Here is a 19,715-nt window from a genome sequence, read left to right as displayed (position 1 = left end):
TGTAAGGTATTGAATATAATTCCCTATGCTCTACAGTAAACTCTTGTTGCTTATCTATTTCACGTATAGTAGTTTGTATCTGTTAATCCCATACTCCTAATTTATCCCTCCCCCTCCCCCTCCCCCCTCCCCTCCCCCTCCCCCTCCCCTCTCCCTCCCCCTCCCCCTTGGTAATCCTAAATTTGTTTCCTATGTCTGTTTCTATTTTATATTTACATTCACTTGGATTATTTTTTATATTCCACATATAAGTGATATCATATAGTATTTATCAACTATACTTCAATTGAAGAAGAAAAAAAGGATTATCTTCTATAAAAATACAACTCATCATGCTGGGAGAGGTTAGAGGAAGGTTTCCACCAGAGGTGACCAGAGGCTGCCACTGGAGCAGTGGACGTGAGTCAGATAAATCTGGATTCATATTCCAGCTTGGATACCATGAGCTACATGATCTTGGGCAAGTCACTTCACTTCCCTGATACTCGGGTTTATGGTCTGAAGAATGGGAGTAATGTCACCTGCTCTACTTACTTCATGAGGTTCACTTTTGTCTCCAAAAAAGACAATCAAAAACATACACAGCCACCATGCCAATCTCAGGACTGGACCTTGAGGGGCTGGGACTCAAACAGAGATTTTCATTTGGGACAGAGGAAAACAGTTCAGAAACAAGAATTTAGTATACCCAAACTGTCTGTGTGGATCCTGAAAGGAATCTGGGGAAAGAGAGGGGCATAAATGCACTACAGCAGAAGAAGGAAGATCCAATTGGCTGAATCTCTTTTTTGAAGCCTGACTGTGGCCCTGGGGCTTTGCACTAGTTCTCTCATTCAACCCTCCCAACAGCCTCGTGAGATGGGCATCTGCATCTTCATCTTCATTTTATAAACGAGAAAAAGCCACACCAAGAATTCAAAGGTACCAGCTGAAGGTAGATTCTGGTCTCCTCATAACATAGGTTATGAGGGATTTTTTTATGAAAGACTTAACGGCTTTTTAAGTCGTTTTGGCTCCTAAGGAGGAAGGAGAGGGAGCAAAACCTTGGAAACGAACCTTGCAGCATTATGAGAATTTTCATGCCTATGGCTACAATCCTCTCCTGGGCAGAAGGTCCTGGAGGGTCCAATAGAAGTAGTACTGAAAGTGACTGAATGGTAGTAATTGTTCCATAAATTGTGCTGAATAATGAATAAAAGAAACCCACATTATAGTCTAAACAACTTTGTAACTATATAGCCTTGGATGAACTATTGAACCAGGCATCATTTTTAACTAGAGAAGGAGAGTTGATTTATGCCTCTCTTCAGTCTATCCAGTGGATTTGGGTCGTTACCATAGGATGAGGACAGTCAGCTCTGATAGGGGAGGGGAGGGGGCTGAGCTGGACAGTAGAGCAAGCACTGGTGTGGAGATCAAGAGATCGTGAGTCCTCAGTCTTTTCATTTGTAAAATGGAAGATTATGCTAGATCCATGGTTTCCAAGTTTTCAGCTTTTTTTTTTTTTTCATTTTAAGCAACAGTTGAAAGGTTTTACTACCTGAAATCTGACATGGAGCCCCAAACTATTAGGTAAGTAAATGTGCTGAACAGACTGAAACAGCACAGAGATGCAGAGCTCCTCCGCCCCGGGCCATCCCCGCATCACCCTTCCTTCCCTACTACCAAGGCCACTTTGCAAGATAGGGGACCCCACAATCTCTGTGGGGTTTCCCAAGGTTGACTTCCAAAGAACTGTTCCAAATGCTTTCCTGACTATGATTCTTTAGACTCACAAAAATCCTATAGCATAGGTATCAATATTAACCCCTTTCACAGATGAAGAAACTGACGCACAAGGAGCTTAATTAACGTGGCCCAGGGATTAAGAATTAAGACTCTTAACCAAGAGTGCCTCCTTCCATAGCGGGAGGGGGTTTCAGATCCCCAGTGACATCTATTCTCCTGACCCAAAGACAACTGAAATCAAGCTGAGAATATAACCTTGATGTTACTGGAAACACCAGTCGCAAATGAAATATTATTTTCCAAAAGAGCTTTTCCGCAATAGTTTTTTTTGAGAGCTCAGCAGTGTTGGTGACATGAGCTTGGTATCGGGGCAGTAGAGGAAGATGTCCAGAAAAATGCCTGATGTCACAGTCTCCGACAGCACCAAATGTGTCAGAACTCTGCCATGTGAGCTGACACAGTGGATCTATGTGTGTAAACAAAGCCACTCTTCAGGCATTTGGGGGAAAATTACTTTTTTGATGGCTCTAATGAGCATGGACGTGTCAGAAGCCTGGACTGTACCCTCGCCTTAATGTGTGAGCTTGCGCAAGTGAGCGTCTGTGTGCCTCCAAGAAGTGGTGAGAAAAGACACAAAGCTATTGTGACTCAAATGAAAAGCCCAAGTTTCTGGTAACGCAATGGAATACACAGACTTACAAAAAAGAACGATTCCAAGCATAAGTACCCTGCTGTCGGGAGTAGGCCAGTGTCTTTCTATTACACTTTGCAGATCTCATTTGTGTGACAGGAAAGATGACTGCTTGTCCATTCTGGTGTCATTCTTTGTCTGCCTACTATGTGCCAAGCATTTATTCAAATCTTCACTCGACATTCACTGAGGCTCTTGGTAGTACTTTCCTAATCAATATCACAGATACAGTAAGAGTCCTTCCATTCTTCCTTCTTTTATCCAACCGAAGAATATTTGTTGAGTTCCTATTGTGGATCCATTATCCAAATACTCATTCCATACAGATTTGTTAGATGTCTACTCTGTGCTAGATGTTGAGTAAAGGCCTGGGGATGCATGTGATTCAGACAGTGTCCCTTTTCTCTGATAACTTCCAGCACGGTGGCTTTGCTTTCTGTAAGTCCACTTGTCCCATGTCACTTTGCCCTTAGAGTCTGGGCAACCTACAAGCAAAACAAGAGTGTCTTGGATCCTTGGAAGGTCCTCCATGCATACATAAATGCACATCTATAAGGATACCAACTTTAAGTGGAAATTAATACAACACTGGTCTTACCTCCATTAGAGACTTAAAAGAATATCCATCCCATTGATGCTTGCCTCCGTATTAGAAAAGAACTGAAAATCGGGGAATGGATTGATGTTGCTATGAAAACCCAAAACAGAGAAAGGAGTAAGGAAGAAGTGGTAAGGTCAGTTGACGTAATCTCCCCATCAATATTCCTGGTTAAATTAACCAGATTGCTGTAACATAATTTTAGGAGTTTGCTGTTTGGGGTTTTGTCTGTATGTGTTCAGGCCGTGCAGTTCCAAGAACAACTGTGACTCGACTTCAGAAGTATATACATTTATATATTTCCATCCTCATCTTCTCCATCACCATCAAATGTCAGTTCTCTTCCATGAAGGCAGTGGGGCCCATGTGATTTGCTGAGCCCACAATTATTCATGCTTCCTGGTGCCCAAGCCAGGCTTTTGCCAGCCCACATCCAAAGCACCCCGCAACCCCTGTTTCTGAGGTAGAAGATGGGGTTCATCAAGGTCAGCTTGGGCCAGTGTCTCTGAGTTGAAGCCAGTAGGCTGAAAGGACATCTACTTCCCTTTCTGAGGACTCCCTTGATGTCAAGACCCACCACTCATCATTTCCAATTGTGAAAACTTGGCATTTATTTCAGAAAATGCCAAATGTGTTTTCCTTGCATATCTGCTGCCACATCAGTGATCTGTCCTTAGCTAGATCTCTCTGAAAAAAAGGAAAGAAGCAAGCAAGCAGATCTTTCTGCCTCTTTCTTATTGGGTGATCTTGGGTGAATTACTTAACTGTCTGAGCTTTAATAAGCTTAACAATGGAAGCATTAATACCCACTGAATAGAATAACTGTGAAGATTAAATATAGCACCTATTACATAGTAGGTAACAATACTATTGTAAATACTATAATTAATACTATTTATTAAGTGCTTACAATGTGACATTTGGTAATAAATGTTAATTCTTCCTTAAGTTGTCTGAACTATGTTACCTCTCTAAAATTTACATTTTTTAAAATCTGTACAGCAGGCTTAATAGTATTTCACACATTTGTTTTAAGGCAGTGGTTCTCAAACTTGAGTATGCTTAAGAATTCCCTACTGAGCTTCTTAAAGCATTGCTTGCTGGGCCCCACTGCCAGTGTTTTGGCTTAGTAGGTCCAGGTTAGAAACTGAGAATTTGCAACTCTAACAATTTCCTAGTAGATGCTGATGCTAATGGGCCACACTTTGAGAAACCTGCTCTAAGGATTAAATTCATTGAGCATTTATTCAACAAACATTTATTGAGTACGTACTGCATGCTAGGGACTGTTCTAGGTATAGAAGGAGAAGCTGTGAACAAGACAAAGTCCCTGTCCTCATGAAGCTTACATTCTGTCAGGGGAGATAGACACTAAGTAAAGCTACAGAGGAATACTAACATTCAGTACTTTGAAGAAAAGGAAAGCATGTTAAAGTGATAGTGAGTGACTGGGTTTCACAGGGAAAGATATTTCAGATACAGCAGTCAGGGAAGGCATCTCTGAGGAGGTGATATTTGGTTAAAAAATGATAAGGGGGACTTCCCTGGCGGTCCAGTAGTTAAGACTCCGTGCTTCCACTGAAGGGAGCGAGGTTCGATCCGTGGTCAGGGAATTAAGATCCTGCATGCCACGGGGTGCAACCAAGAAATTAAAAAAAAAAAAAAGATAGGGAAGGGAAGAAAGCATTTGATCTAGGAGAATAGCACTCCTATAAGAGAGAACAACAAGTGCAAAGATCCCGAGGAAGAAATAGATTTGAAGACTTTCAGGGACAGAAACGGCCAGCGTGGCCCGAGCAGAGTGTGAGTCAAGGGAGAACGAGGAAGTGGAGACAGAGAAATAGGCAGCGGGTCCACGTCACACAGAGCCTGTAGGTCACTGCAGGCAGCTTGCATCTTGTCTGAAGAGCGATGGGCAGCACCTGCAGTGTTTTCAGTAGGTGAGTAGCACGAAGGTTAGCGCCTGAGTCTAGAATATTCCCAAAGAGCACCCTGGCTGCTGGACAGGACAGGAGAGGAAGTTAGGGGCTGCCGAGACCCTCCGGGTGAGGGACGAGGGGGGCTTGGCCTCAGGTGGTAGCAGAGGAAGAACTGAACAGTGATCAGATGCACATTATACTTTGTGAGTCAAGCTGTGGACTTGCTGTGGAGTTGCGCGTAAGGCGAGGGAAAGAGGGAACTCAAGAATGGCTCCTGAAATTTTTGACTGGATTTAATAAAATATCCTCCATGAGAAAGTATCTGGCACAGAATAAGGGCTCGATATTCATCTATGTTTGTTTTTTTTTTTTGGCGGGGGGAGGTCGCTGCGTTCGGTCTTCGTTGCTGCGTTCAGGCTTTCTCTAGTTGCGGCGAGCGGGGGCTACTCTTCGTTGTGGTGCACGGGCTTCTCATTGCGGTGGCTTCTCTTGTTGCAGAGCACGGGCTCTAGGCACGTGGGCTTCAGTAGTTGTGGCTCGCGGGCTCCAGTAGTTGTGGCTCGCGGGCTCTAGAGCGCAGGCTCGGTAGTTGTGTGCCACAGGCTTAGTTGCTCTAAGGCATGTGGGATCTTCCTGAACCAGGGCTCGAACCCGTGTCCCCTGCATTGGCAGGCGGATTCTTAACCACTGCGCCACCAGGGAAGTCCCTCATCTATGTATTTTGGAATTGGGACATTTTCAGTTTGGAAATTCTAATGCTACCCAAAACAGCCATTCAGCCTGTGCACTGCACAACTTATGTAGACTGGGATATGAATGGAGTTGTGTAAAGTTGTTCCTCTGGGAAAGCTCTGACTTTCAGGACTCTGACTCTTTGTCAACGCTCTTCCTTAGAATTTTCAACCTTTCTGCAACCAAATATAACTCCAGTAAACTGAGTGGAGTGTCCAGTGTGAAGGCCACTGTGCCAGGGGTTGAGCATGCGTCACTCCTTTGGGAATATTCTAGAACTCAGGGGCTTACCTTTGGAGAGTGAGCTTGTAGCAAGGAAAAGAGTCATCACATCATCAGTGATCAATATTGATGTGGGAGCCTCCTTTCTTGGCATTTCCCCAAGATTCCTTGCTCAATGACTGTGGGCCAGTTGCACCCCTTGATTATGGGGGTGGCTTCGAGTGCTTGTGACATGTGAGCTACTCAAGGACAGCCAGGCTGGAGGCCCATCCCCTCCCTGAGTGGGGCTGGCAAGCTTTTTACTACACCAGCAGAGACAAAGCGCATGCATTCTGGGAGAGCCATCACATCTGGACTCTGGATCTCTCCAACTATCATCAAAAAAGAAACATGACATTAAAAAATTCGGTTGTGTTTTTTAAGAAGTTTATTCTTGTTGTTTATAGCTTAGGAGATTCAGTTTGTGTTCGTTGTACCAAAATTATGAAGAAGGCAAAGTTTTTCCCCCTCAACTTCTGAAGCCTATCTTGCCTCCTGTGTCTGCTTCTGGCGTTTACTCCTGTATGCCCAGATCCCCATGAATGTCTACGTCAGTTCCCCATTCCTCTCTTCCCTGGACTTACCCAGCTGCCCATGCTCCACACCAGAATTCACCAACACCCATCCACATGTATTCATTCAGAAAGTATTCATAGATCACTCTACATGTGTTTCACAAAGCACCCACTCTGGGTACTGCTCGTTTATAACCGCCAGTATTTTTTGAGTGCCTATTATTTGTCAGGCACTGAGCCAAATTCTTTCAGTAGATTATCTCATTTAACCCTCACAGCAATCCTATGATTTTAGTACTCTGATTTTATTAGCCCCCTATACAAATGAGTATACCTGTGAGAAGGTGAAATAACGCCCAGGATCAGTCAGGAAGCTTATAGCAGGGTGGGATGCAAACCCAAACCTTTCAGATTCACAGCCCATGCTCTTAACCACTGCCATCTTGCCCTTCAAGGCAGAAGAAAACTAGCATTTATGGAGCACCCAATGTGCAACATGCCCTTTACAAATGCCACCTCATTTGATCCTCACAGCAACTCTTCAGGTTGAAAGGAAACAAGGGTCTCGGAAAGGTTAACAATCTTATGCAAGACCCACAGTGATTTTAGAAATGACTGAGCCAGGACACAAAACCAGATTTCCTAGATACCAGTGTTTGTATGCTTTCCACAGCACCAAACAGCCCAACTTCATAGCTTCGTTGAGGAGCTATGGTATTTGAGGGGCTCTCTGAAGGTTGCATAGGAGAGGAACAGCCTCTGGGTAAAAAGAACATCATGAACAGACCTGGCAGCTGGAGCAGCTCAGAGTACACACAGGTTCCCCTAATGCTCTAGTTTCCTTGGGGTGGAAAGCCAAGGAGAGAACAACATCCTTACTTTTTACATTTTGTCTCCCCTTCTCCTTTGTTTGAAACCCTTCAGTGAACCACCGTAATGCCATGGCTGGTATGATCTGCCCCCTGCCTGCTTCCCTTTCTTATGGGGTTTACTCAGTCACTCTGCTCCAGCCTCACTGGCCTCCCTTCTAATCCTCAAATGTGAGGCGAACGTGCCAACCACTACACAACGGAAACGCCTCCTAATCCTCAAATGGATCAGTTCTTTTGCACTTCAGAGACTTCTGTATTTACTCTGTGGTCCACCAGTAACTTTCTTTTACCTCATCCTCCTACAGCAAAGATCAGTGCAAATGTCACCTCCTCAGAGGCCTTCCTTGCCCCCATAGTTACTCTCAGTATGACATTCTGCTTAAGTGTTTCTTGAATAACTAAATCTATTCATCTTTGCCATGTGTCCTTGAGTGTTTGCATTTCAAGAGAAAAAAACGTAGTGTTTGTTATCGGCCTTTTCCAAAACTGGCTTGTCTGCAGGTTGATCAGTCCTGCCCCAAATCAGCATTCAGCTGAACCTTCAGATACTTTCAAAGCAGCTTCTTGACATAAGAAGTTTTAAACTGAGCCTAATATTGATGCAAACCAAAAAAACCAAGTAACAAACCCTATTAGAAGAAGGTGATTGTGAGAGTTCAGGCTTTAAAAACTTGTCTTGATGGATTAGAAAGACAAAAGAACTCTTTGCCCTTTAACCTACAATTGATTTGTCCTGCTGACCTGAAATCATAGCCAATAACCCCAGTAGTCTGGAACAGGCCCCAGTGGTCCCGTAAGGACAGATTTCACAGATCTGTGTGCTATAGGAGACAGACTTCTTTCCTGTATGGGGTTTACGTTACAACACACTCTAACATTCTCTGGCTTCTTTCATTTATTGCAAGTCTTCTCCTCATTTTTGAATTATGGAAGGAGAAGAAAGAGATTTTTTTCTGTCCATAAAACAAAAAGCTTAAAACTATTAGCCATAGAGTATCCCCCAACTTCTCAGGGCAATATTATTTTCCTATGAAATTATACACAGTATCAAGACTCTTTCATTTGAAAGTGACAGAGACCCAACTAAAAATGTCCTTAGCAAAAAAATGGAACTTACTTGTTTGTGTAACTCAGTGGTTCCCAAATATTTTGGTTCCAGAATCCTCTTACACTTAATTATTGATGATTCCCCAAGAGGTTTTGTTTATATGGGTTATATCTATCAATATTTACCATATTAGAAATTAATACTGAGAACCATTTTTAAATATGTATTAATGTATTCATTTTTTAAATAATTATAAACCCATTATATGTTTATAAAACAGCATATTTTTATTGAAAAATGGGAAAAATATTGAAAAATACCTATATACCCCCCAAATAGAAAAGAGTCATATCATTTCATATTTTTATAAATCTCTTCAATGCCTGACTTAATGCAAGACAGCTACATTCTTGTATCTGCTTCTACATTCAATCCACTGCACTATCACATATAACTTAGCCCCTGAAACTCCACTGCACACTCCTGAGGGAATGAGAGTGAAAAAGACAAATAACATCTTACTATTATGAAAGTAGTTTTAAATTTGCAGACACCTGAAAGAGTCGTAGGGATCCCCAGTCTTGGGGATCCCCCAGCTCTACCCCTGAACCTTTTACATCAGTGTATAACTAAGTTACACACTGATGTAAAAGGTTCAGGAGTAGATCTGGAGTCAGGCTTGGCTGAATCCAAGTGCTCAGGAGATATCACTGAGAATCTGTCTCTGTCTTTTGGTTCTGCTTTGCTCTGTGTGACATGTGACATGTCACCTACTCAATGACAGCCAGGCGGAAGGCCCACCCCCTCCCTGAGTGGGGCTGATTCTCTCCCACCAGCAGTAAAGATGGTCACCAGCAGCACCAGGCTTATATCTGAGTGAATTAGCAACCCCAGGGCAAATACCACTTCTTTTCCCATAGAGCTAACAAAAGTCCTACTTCTGACTCTCATTGGACAAAGTTGGGTAATGTACCAATACTCCAAGAACAATGTCACAGCGAACTGGGAACAGAGTATGCTGAATGATCAGATCTGGATTTCTTACTCAGTCTGGAGCTGAGGGGGTGATTTAATACCCTCTGAACCACATGCACAGACAAGGATGGCTCCTCAAAAGAAAACAGAGTTGCTGTTACCATAAAAAGGAGATGAATGCTGGGCAGGCCAAAATAACAGAGGGCAATGGCACTCTTTGTTTCTAAGATGCTCAGCTACCATAATGAGAAAAAAAGTGTTCATATCTTCATCTACTCATTTTTTCATTCATTCAGCTCGTATAGAGTACTTGCTCTGAACAAATCTTTGTGCTGGAAATTAATAATAATCATAAAAATAATAACAGTAGCTAATGCTCATTGAGCACTCCTCTTTTTTAGGAGTTCTGCAGGTACTTAATCCTCACAACAACCTCTGAGGTAGGTACAACTTTTATCCCTAGGGACACAAAAATGAGAAAGCAGTGCCTATCCCCTAGAGGGGCTCACAGCTTTGGGGGCAAGTAAATGATTTCCAACCCAGAGGGAGAAGCTTTATGAGAGTGATATGAACACAGGGGCTGTGGATATACCCAGAGAAAGGAGGGACTAACTCTGACAGGGTTTGGAAAGGCTTCCTGGTGGAAGGAACAGTGTACGCAATAGCATGGAGGCTTGAAGACGTGTTCTAAATGAAGAATTCAGTGTGAAGGGAAATCAACACGACTCTCATCTTTTTCATCTTGATCTATGCCAGAACCATGCCGAACATTTTACATGCATCATCTCAGTTAGTTTCCCCTATTGCATTGTATTAGCCCTTAAAGAGGAAACTGAGAATCCAAACAGCACAGCAAGTATGGGAGTGAACCATGATTGAATCCAGGTCTTTCTAAAAAGTGGGGTATATGGGAAGAGAGAATGGACACCCAGGATTAGAGGGAGGCTGAAGGGACATTGTTCCCTTTACACAGCTGCTAGCGAAAAATGAAGCTTCTAAGTATATGGCAACAGTATTTACCAAACCAGAGAAATCTGGTTATACACAGTTATATAGCTTGACAGGGGATGTTTTTGGAAATGTTTGTGTTTTATTAACATTTTTAAAAGTGTTAAAAATGAATTCCCATTTAAGAAAACATATAACACAAATGCCGATATTGAAAAATATTAGATTACGTGAAATGCTAACAGTACTGGAAAATCTGGGCTATGTCTAAAGCAGACACATCGATATGTTAGCTTCCTCCCAGTTAAGGCTGGGAAATGTGCTTCACTGGGGCCTCATGCTTACAAAAGAGTTCTCTCTCCCTTCTTTAATTCTGGAAAGACAGAGTCAGGGGTAGTAGCAATTTTTGATCAACTATGAGAGTGTCTGTCTCTAGAAATTAAACTCAGAAGGAGTAAAGAAAGGGAATGTCTTAAAATTTTTGAACTAAATCCACCTTGGAAATATCCACCTCTCTACTTTGTCTATGGTGACTTGCAAAGAATATATATTCTGTTGTGATTATAATATGAATCCAATATAAAAGGCCAAGATATTTTATAGTAGGTTGACTGGTGATGAAGGCAGTTATAAATGGCTAAGAAGTACCCAAGGTGGCTGAAATAAAAGATCTTTGAGAAAGGGTGGGCCACAGGGTAAAGGAGTAAGATCTCAAGTGGAAGGCTGGCTGGTTGGTTAAGGATTAACCCAAATTTGCACTTCATCCTAAAAGCCATGGCAAGTCATTGAGCTATTTTTAAAAACATGATATGAGTTATACTCATGGAAATCCAGGGTGCCATGAGAGTTCATAGCTAACATTTCTAAACTGGATGAGGAAATCAGGGTAGGTCTCGCAGAGGAAGTGACATTGAGGTTGAGGACAAAAGAAGAGGAAGAGCTAACTGGGAAGAAGAGGATGACGTGTCCTAGGCAGAGAAAAAGGAAGAGGTCAGCACATTTGAGGAATCAAACAAAATCCAGAAACGGCTGAAGCGTGATTGTGGAGTGTGGGAGAGTGATGTAGCTAGAGAAACAAGCAGTGTGTAGACCGTGGAAGGCTTTGGAAGCTGATTTCAGAGTTTAGATTTAAGCATGAAAGCCTAGGACATTCACTGAAGGGGTTCGCCATGATCAAATTCATGTTTAAGGAAGATCGTTCTGGCTACAATCTGGGGAAAGGGATGCTAGCCTCTGGTTGTGGTCCTTATGGCTGCAAATACATATTTCCATGGGATAGCTTCTCTCTGCATAAACTTACATAACTGGGAAAAAAAAATCTTCCTTTCTCTGCTAATTTGCTTTTCTTGGTTGAAAAAGTGGAACATGGAATTAAAATAACATGGGGCCCTCAAAACTTCCAGGGGAGGAGACAAGATTGCGTGTGCACAGAAGATTTAATTGTATGATCAGGGCGCACTGGATCAGAGCAGAGATGGGCAAAGCTATCTAAAATTGAAAGGACTCTGGTCAGAGCGAACATTTGACTAAATGCAAAAACTTATCTAAGAAGAGAATTGTTCATCCTGGTAACACCAGGCAAAGGGAAATAACCAAGGCAAATCTTGGTGTTGTGATTCTAACCACCATCCAGGAGAGATAGAGTCTTGCCCAGTGGACTTTGGGTAATACGACACCATCGCCAAATCATTCCTGTTGTGGAGACAGCTGTGTATCAGATTGATGGTCTCAACCCTGACCGACCAAGAAAATCACATGTAGAGTTTTTAAGAAAAAAATACAAATGCCTGACCCTAATTTTAGGTCTGAGATGTTGAAAATTTCGTAAACTCCACTGGTCTCAGAGATATAGCCTGAGTGGAGAACCACCATTGTGTCAGGCAATCTTAGCCTGACACTGGAATCAATTTAATCTCCTTTATTCTGATTCTGTGCTCCCATACAATTATCTGATTATAATTTGGTTTCATAGGTAGGTCTTTGTACAGAGAAAGAATGTGCTGGTTCTTGCCATACAAGTGTTCCAGTTGAAAGGATTATTACATTTCTTCTCATGAACTGATAGACTGACAATGGCAATTTATACAGCAATCTTAAGACACCTAATTAATATGAAACTGCCTTTGAGAGAATAATACTTCTCTCTGGGTAATGGTTTCAGAAGCTGTAAGCCTTGAAGACCATCTAACTTCACCAAGATAATATCATCATTTGAACCTCTGCAGGGATCAGCTTGAAGGTATTACTGACTTTTCATTAACCTTAACACAAATGGTTTATCCCTCCACTCACCCCCCAGAAATGATCGGATAACAATATTTTAAACTCAAGTATATATAGCAGTAGTTTAGAAGCAAGAATCCAGGTACTGGGACATTGAACACATTCCTTAATGAGTCCCTTGGTTATACTTAAACTAAAAGCCCCACTTACCTTTAAAAATACTGTTTTCATGATCAAGGGAAAGTGTTCCCTGCAGTGTATTAAGCTGCTCAGGGGAGAGAGGGAAAATATTAGAACTTAAACGTGGAAATGAATATAAAAGACGCATCATAAATTTCACAGACCCAGCAGCAGGTACTAAAAGAGGTCTTTATTTTATTAAAATATTAAACGACTCTTCAATTGAGTAAGTGGGACTGAAGCTGAGCTTCAGTAGGTATTGTTCTGGCTTTACAACGGAGCCACTACCCTTTTTAAATGTAAATGGAGGGTATCTTTTGTCATCAACAAAAGTTACAAGGAACAATGGAGAATGGAAGAAATGTCATGAAAGCAAATGCAAGAAAGCACAGAGGTGGATAATTCAGCTGCAACATCCTTGAAAACATGCCAAAAATCCTTATCTACTGAGGGAGCTCCAGTGGGGAATGAGAAATCACTTATCCCAGAGAGGAGGGCTCCTTGTTTTCCTGTGGAGATGGCATGGGGCCAGAGTAGCCATCCAGAGGAAAATGGAAGAATAGAGTTTACTAGAAGGAGGCCCAGGTGAAAAGAGAGAGAGTTGTGAGTGAAAGGGAAAAAAACAATTGCTCACTGTTTTCCACGGCCTCCTAAGGAAGGACAGCACTTAGGCTGGGTGGGTGCCTCAGGGTCCCTGGGGATGCTGTAGGAGACACCCCCAGGAGATAAACGAAAAGCTGACACCTCTGCCCGGGCTCAGGTAGCAATAAGAAGCTGGGCCTCTTAACATTCCAGCAACCTGTGTACCCTTTACCACACAGCCCATGCCTGAGCCAAAAGGAATGTTCGCCCTGCAGCACCAATGTAGATAAACCCTCAGTTTACCCTCATATTAGAAATAGAGAAATGAGATAAAGGAGAAGGCGCAGCATTGTTTGCTCAAATTGCATCTCTCCAGGCTGGTGATAGAGGTGGTGAATGAGTGTTTAAGCAAATGGGTTTGGGAATTAGAAAGCCCTGACTTTGTAGCCAGTTTTGTCAGTTATTTGTTGCATGATCTTGGATATGTTACTTAACCTCTCTGGGCTTCCTTTGTCTCATCTATTAAATCAGAAAATAATACCTTCTCCATAGGTGGTTATGAAAGTTAAATAAGATGCCTGATAAAAGGTTTGGCCCAGTGTTTGTCAGAGAGAGTCTTACCAGCAAATTAAATGGTATTCGGGCAAGAGAACATTTTGAACTGTTATCCACTACCTTCCCACTCCACTTTCACCTTCATCCCTCATTTCATTTCTTCACATGAACTCTGTGACCCTTCAGCACTGGCAACTACACAGGAGTTAACCCTTTTCTAAAACAAGGGTGTCAGCATGGAACCAGGGGAGAAAAGTAGAAAAGTGTTTGGCTCTTGAGTTTCAAGAACTGTGAAACAAGTGTAAGTCAGAAAAAGATTTGTAAGTACAAATGATCTCTCTTGGTCTTTACTCTCCAGACCAAGTAAAGATTCTAGGACTAAGAAGAGAGATGATGATTGAGACAGACTGGGTTAGAACAGAATAAGGAGAGATGGCTGAACTCGACCAAAGTACCATCAGCCCAAAGGCACCACCAGCAGAGAACTGGGTCGGTGCCCTCAGGTGATTCACTCTCCACTCCTGTGATCCATGGGCACCAGCTAACCTGAGCACGTATATTAGTTTTCTTATCATCATCTGCTGGGGATCACCCACTGATAGCCTGCGTGTGCCCAATGATCACCCAGTGATGGTACAAAAGTGATCCACATTTGTTCCCTAAGATTTTGTTCATTCCTATCCAACCCACTTTGTGACTCTCCTTCAGTGACCAAAACACTCATTAGCCCAGACAACTTAAAAGGACAATGGTGGTTCAAAAAGAAAAGTCCTCCATATCTAGCAAAAATGTTACTTGATAGAAATCAGGTGAAAAATCTCCCACTGAGCCAGAACATTTCCCATGTTCCAATATCTGTTGTTATTTTGATCTGTACCCATAAATCCCCAGACAAATTATGACTGTCCTCCATGCCTAATTTAATCTCCAGAAGCAAAATTAACTTCAGTATTTTGTAACTGCAGGGAACTCCCACTAGCTAAAAAAACTGTGGTTCTATCTTCTGACCCCTTGAACCACACAGCTGAATGCAAAAAGGCCCATTTCCACAGCAGCAAAGTAATCAATTACTGTTCTAAGCCATGCCTGAAATGTCAATGAGTCTTAAAGAATTCTGAAGTTTACTTCTGCTCCTCTACTGGGCAAGGCTCCTACAATGGTCTCTTCACACCTTGAAGTGACTGGAGAACTAAGGAAAAGCCACTGTCCCTAAATAAATCAGCTTTTTAAAAAGTCAGACAGGAAAGGGGCAGGGGAGGGCCCAAGAATTTTCTATGGAGACATGGAGGATAATTTTCCAAATTTCCAACTTATTCCTGAGAATTCAGGCAGCATGTGTTGCCCCTGGGGTTTGCTATACGTGAAACACTGGAAACATGAACAAACCAGAAAGAGCAGGTAGATATTCAGTGAAACAAAGCAAAGAGCAAGGTGTGAATTTTCCATGCAGAATGTACCCTAAGAATGATATGGGGTAAAGAAAGCATTTGTGAGTAATGCCTATGTGATAAGCAACTGTCATGGCAGTTTGGCTTGACTTCTTTCTTCCTTTCCTTGATGGAGCATAGTAAGAAGCGTCCACAGGGCAAATTTCAGAAGAGGCTGTATCTGAAGCCTTCCTCACCAAACTCCAGTACTGATGACAGTAATAGAGTACAGGAATATTAAACCCCTTGTAACACATGGTACATTAAAACCTTTACCCTTCCCTTTCCTTAGCCATCATCTGACCATACCACTGTATTTTTCTCCACTTTTCTTCATTCTCCATTTTCAACTGACTGTAAAAGAAATTTGGGCTACATTCTAGGGAAGATAAGAATGCTGATAAGTAATATAGAGCATGAGTCACGAAGGCAGGAACCATGTCTGTCTTGCTCACTGCTAAACCCATGGTGCTGAGCCCAGTGTCTGGTTCACAGTAGATTCTTATTCATTCATTTATTCAGTCAGTCAGTCATTCCACAAGTGTTTATTGAGCACCACCTATGTGCAAGATACTGTTCCAAGAGCTTGAAATACAACAGGAAGCAAAACAGAGGAAGTCTCCGCTCTCATCAAGCTAGCTTTCTGATGGAGCAATTCAAACAATAAACAAATAAAGATATAAAGTGCCAATCACTGATAAATGCTTTAGAAGAAATAAATAAATGAAACAGAATAATGTGACAGGAAATGTCAGGGAAGTACAGGCAGTGAGGATATGGTACATATTGCTTGAGGTGGTCAAAAACCTCTCTGACAAAGTGTCCTTTCACCAAAGAACTGAAAGAGTCAGAGAGTGAGTCATGTGGTTGTCTAAAACAAGAGCATCCAGGCAAAGGAACAGCAAGTCCAAAGGTACCGAAGAGGGACTGTGTTTGCTGTGTTTAAAGAACTGTAAGGAAACCAGCGTAGTTGGAACAAAATGAATGAGGGGGAGAGTGGAAGGAGATAGAGTCAGAGAAGTAGTGGGAGCCTTGAGGAGGAAGAAGAAAATGTAAGGCCTTACAAGTTCTTTAAGGACCGAGTCATAATAAGTCTGTAAGAATATCAGTTGTTGTGCCAGATGAAGTTGGAAGCCCCTGGAGAGTTTGATCAGAAGGGCAACATGACCTGACTTTGATTCTACAATGATCTCTCTCTGAGTGCTATGCTGAGGGATGGATACTAGAGACACACCACTGAAATGGGCCAGGGTGGGAGCAGGTAGGCGGATTAAAGGCCGATGAAAAAACCCAGGTGAGAGGTAATGATGGCATGAACAAAGAGAATATGGGAGAGTGGCAGGAATTTGTCAGATTCTGGTTATATTTCAGTGATAAAGAGCTGAAAGGATTTGCTGATGGATTGGAAATGGGATGTGAGAGGAAGAGAGATTCTTACCTTGAGCAACTAGGAAAATAAAATTGCCATTGACAGTGTGGGAAGACCATTCATGGGAGAAGCAGATTTTGGAGGTGAGGGCAGGATCTGTAGTGCAGGTTGGGGCATGTTAAATTTGAGCTGCTTATTAGATATCGAAGTGTCTATCAAGTAGGCAGTAGGATATATCAGGCTAGCGTTAAATGGAGGGGTCTGAGATGGAAGTATACATTTTAGAGTCAAATTATATAAAAGGTATTTAAAGTCATGAGACTTAGTCAACTGAAAACTGATTGTAAACAGAGAAAAACACCAAAAGCTAAAACCAGGAACTGAACCCCATAATTTAGAAGTCTGGGGGTGGAGAAAAAATTCAGCAAACTGAGACCAAGGAGTAGCCACTGAAATAAGAAAACCAAGAGAGAGAACTCCAAAATTAATTTTTATTGAAAATGAATGAATGAATGAGATCATGGATTTGGGAGCAAATACCAAGTCTTGGTCATCCTTGCATTTCTACTTACATATAGTCTTAAAAGGATAAATGTAATTATGAAGGCAAATAGTCCTAATAGTAATGTTTCAAAGTGAAACAATCCCAGGAAACACAGAGCACCAGTTTGTGGCCTCAATTTCCCATCTGAGGCTGTAAAGCATTCCAGTTAGGAATGCAGGCACAGGGACCGGGCTATGAGGGCTCTCATTCTAGCTCTATTACTCACTAATTGCATGACTTTGACCAAATTACTTAGCCTTTCGCTGCCTCAGTTTCATCATCTGTAAAATGAGAACATAACAGTATCTATCCCACAGGACTGTTAAAGATTAAGTGTTAAGACATATAAACTCTCTGAGCAGTCCCTGGCATTCAGGAAGCACTCAAATAACTATTATTATTATGTGGCACATGATAGGTGATCAGTGACTGATCCAAATTTGTTTTAAGCCAAGAATTCCCTCCAAAGAAAGAATGCACTAGAACATAAAGTTATTGTGGGACAGCCCCATGGGGTCCAAAATTTTCTGCTTTGTTATATGCATGTCTATTTTATTTTTTAACAAAATTTTAACATATACCCAGGACTCTTTTGCTAATGTAATATTTCTCTTTGTACTGTGTGCGTACCCTCATCTTTTAAAAATCTCTTATGGGTACTAAGGAAAGTCCTCATGTCTTAGTTTGTTCCAGCTGCTAGAACAGCACAGCATAGATTGGGTGGCTTATAAACACAGAATTTTACTACAGTTATGGAGGCTGGGAAGTCCAAGATCAAGGCTGTAGCATATTTGGTGTGTTGTGAGAACCCACTTCCTAGTTCATGGACAGCCTTCTTTTCACTGTATCCTCAGATGGAGGAAAGGGTTGAGGGAGCCCTCTGGAGCCTCTGTTAGAAGGGCACTAGTCCCATTCATGAGGACTCCACCTTCATGAGATAATCACATCCCAAAGGCCTCACCTCCAAATTTCACACTGTGGATTAGGTTTCAACACATAAATTTTGGGAAGACACCAGCATTCAGTCTATAGCACCTAGTTAAATTGAATGTCTTACTTTAAAAAATAGTCTATGCTTTGTTAACATATTGAGTAGACTTTCCTACAAAAGCCCATCTAACAGGAATCAGGTTTTGGTTTTTTCTTCCATCAGGAAAGGAAAGAAAAATGAATATTTTTTTCTATGTCAAATGGAGGGGAGAAGAGATTCGTACTGTAATTTTAGTTTCCATATTCTTTCCATTCACTCTCACTGAGTGTTTTAATTTTGTCTTCCTACTCTGAATTGTTTTTCCTTGAAAAACCACTCCTTCCTACTTGTTCTGCTTCATCTCATCCTCCAGTGAAGGAGTTCAATTGAAATTGCACCCTATTTCCCTTCATATGCATGTGGTACACACAAAAAATTCTATACACAGTTGATCTTGTCAAACAAATCAATCAGAGGATGATGATTTTCTTTCAAAGTGATTTTTTTTGCTTTTCAAAAGAAGGTCCCAGTAGGATTTCCTTAAGTAGTTTTCATCTTCAGGACATTACCACTACAATCTATTGTTGAGAATTTGATCCAGCATATAGTAAACACTTAAGGAATATCTATTTTTATCAATGATGTGATCTACCTGATAACATAAGCATCTGTGTATATATCTGTCCCTCCCCTAGAGTCAGGATGGAAAATGGATTTTATTGCTTGTTCCAACTCAGATTGATTGGAAAGAGCTGCCTAGAGCATTGAATTTAAGAAGATTTTGAGGGACTTCCCTGGTGATCCAGTGGTTAAGACTCCGTGCTTCCACTGCAGGGAGAGTGGGTTCGATCTCTGGTCGGGGAACTAAGATCCTGCATCCCACATGCCATGTGGCTTGGCAAATAAATAAATAAAAATAAAAGGATTTTGAGACCAAATCCAGATTCAGACAGAAAGAGCACCATGATCGATTAGAAATGTCTGATGTGGGAGCAAGAAGGTATAGTGGCTGTCCATGTGCTTCCCAACCTTCACTAGCAGTAAATATCTTCAGAGAAAGATATCATGCATCTTTCAATCACTCAGAGAGCACAGCACAATTTATGGCCTGTGTAGACAGTGTATATTCATTAATTAAATTAAATGGAAGATTAGTGACTTTCAAGACTATTTGCAATAAACCAAGTGTCTTCCTTATACATATCTGGTACTTTTGTCACCCAACCAACACATTTATTGAGCATTTACCAGTTGGAAGAAGTCCCTCTATAGACAGTCAAATTCCCTCTCTCCCTCCTTGAAGAGATCAGAGTGTTCACTCACACACACACACACACACACACACACACACAGAGGCACACGCACACACATCTCAATCATAAACCCATGATAAGAGAGATTTTGATTTTGCCTTGGTTTGCCTTGGTTGTAGGACACAGGCGCCCCTAGAACCCTTCCACAGTTACCGACCCTGAGTTCATGATCATCCATGAGCATTTTTGCCTGCTTCTTTTTGCTAAAGTCATGACAGTAGGAAAATAAAACACAGGTGAACAGGTCTGGCCTAGAAGTTGTATA

The sequence above is a fragment of the Balaenoptera physalus genome (assembly GCF_965194825.1).
Source record: "Balaenoptera physalus genome assembly, chromosome: 10".
NCBI lineage: Eukaryota > Metazoa > Chordata > Mammalia > Artiodactyla > Balaenopteridae > Balaenoptera > Balaenoptera physalus.
This window is presented reverse-complemented; position numbering follows the sequence as displayed.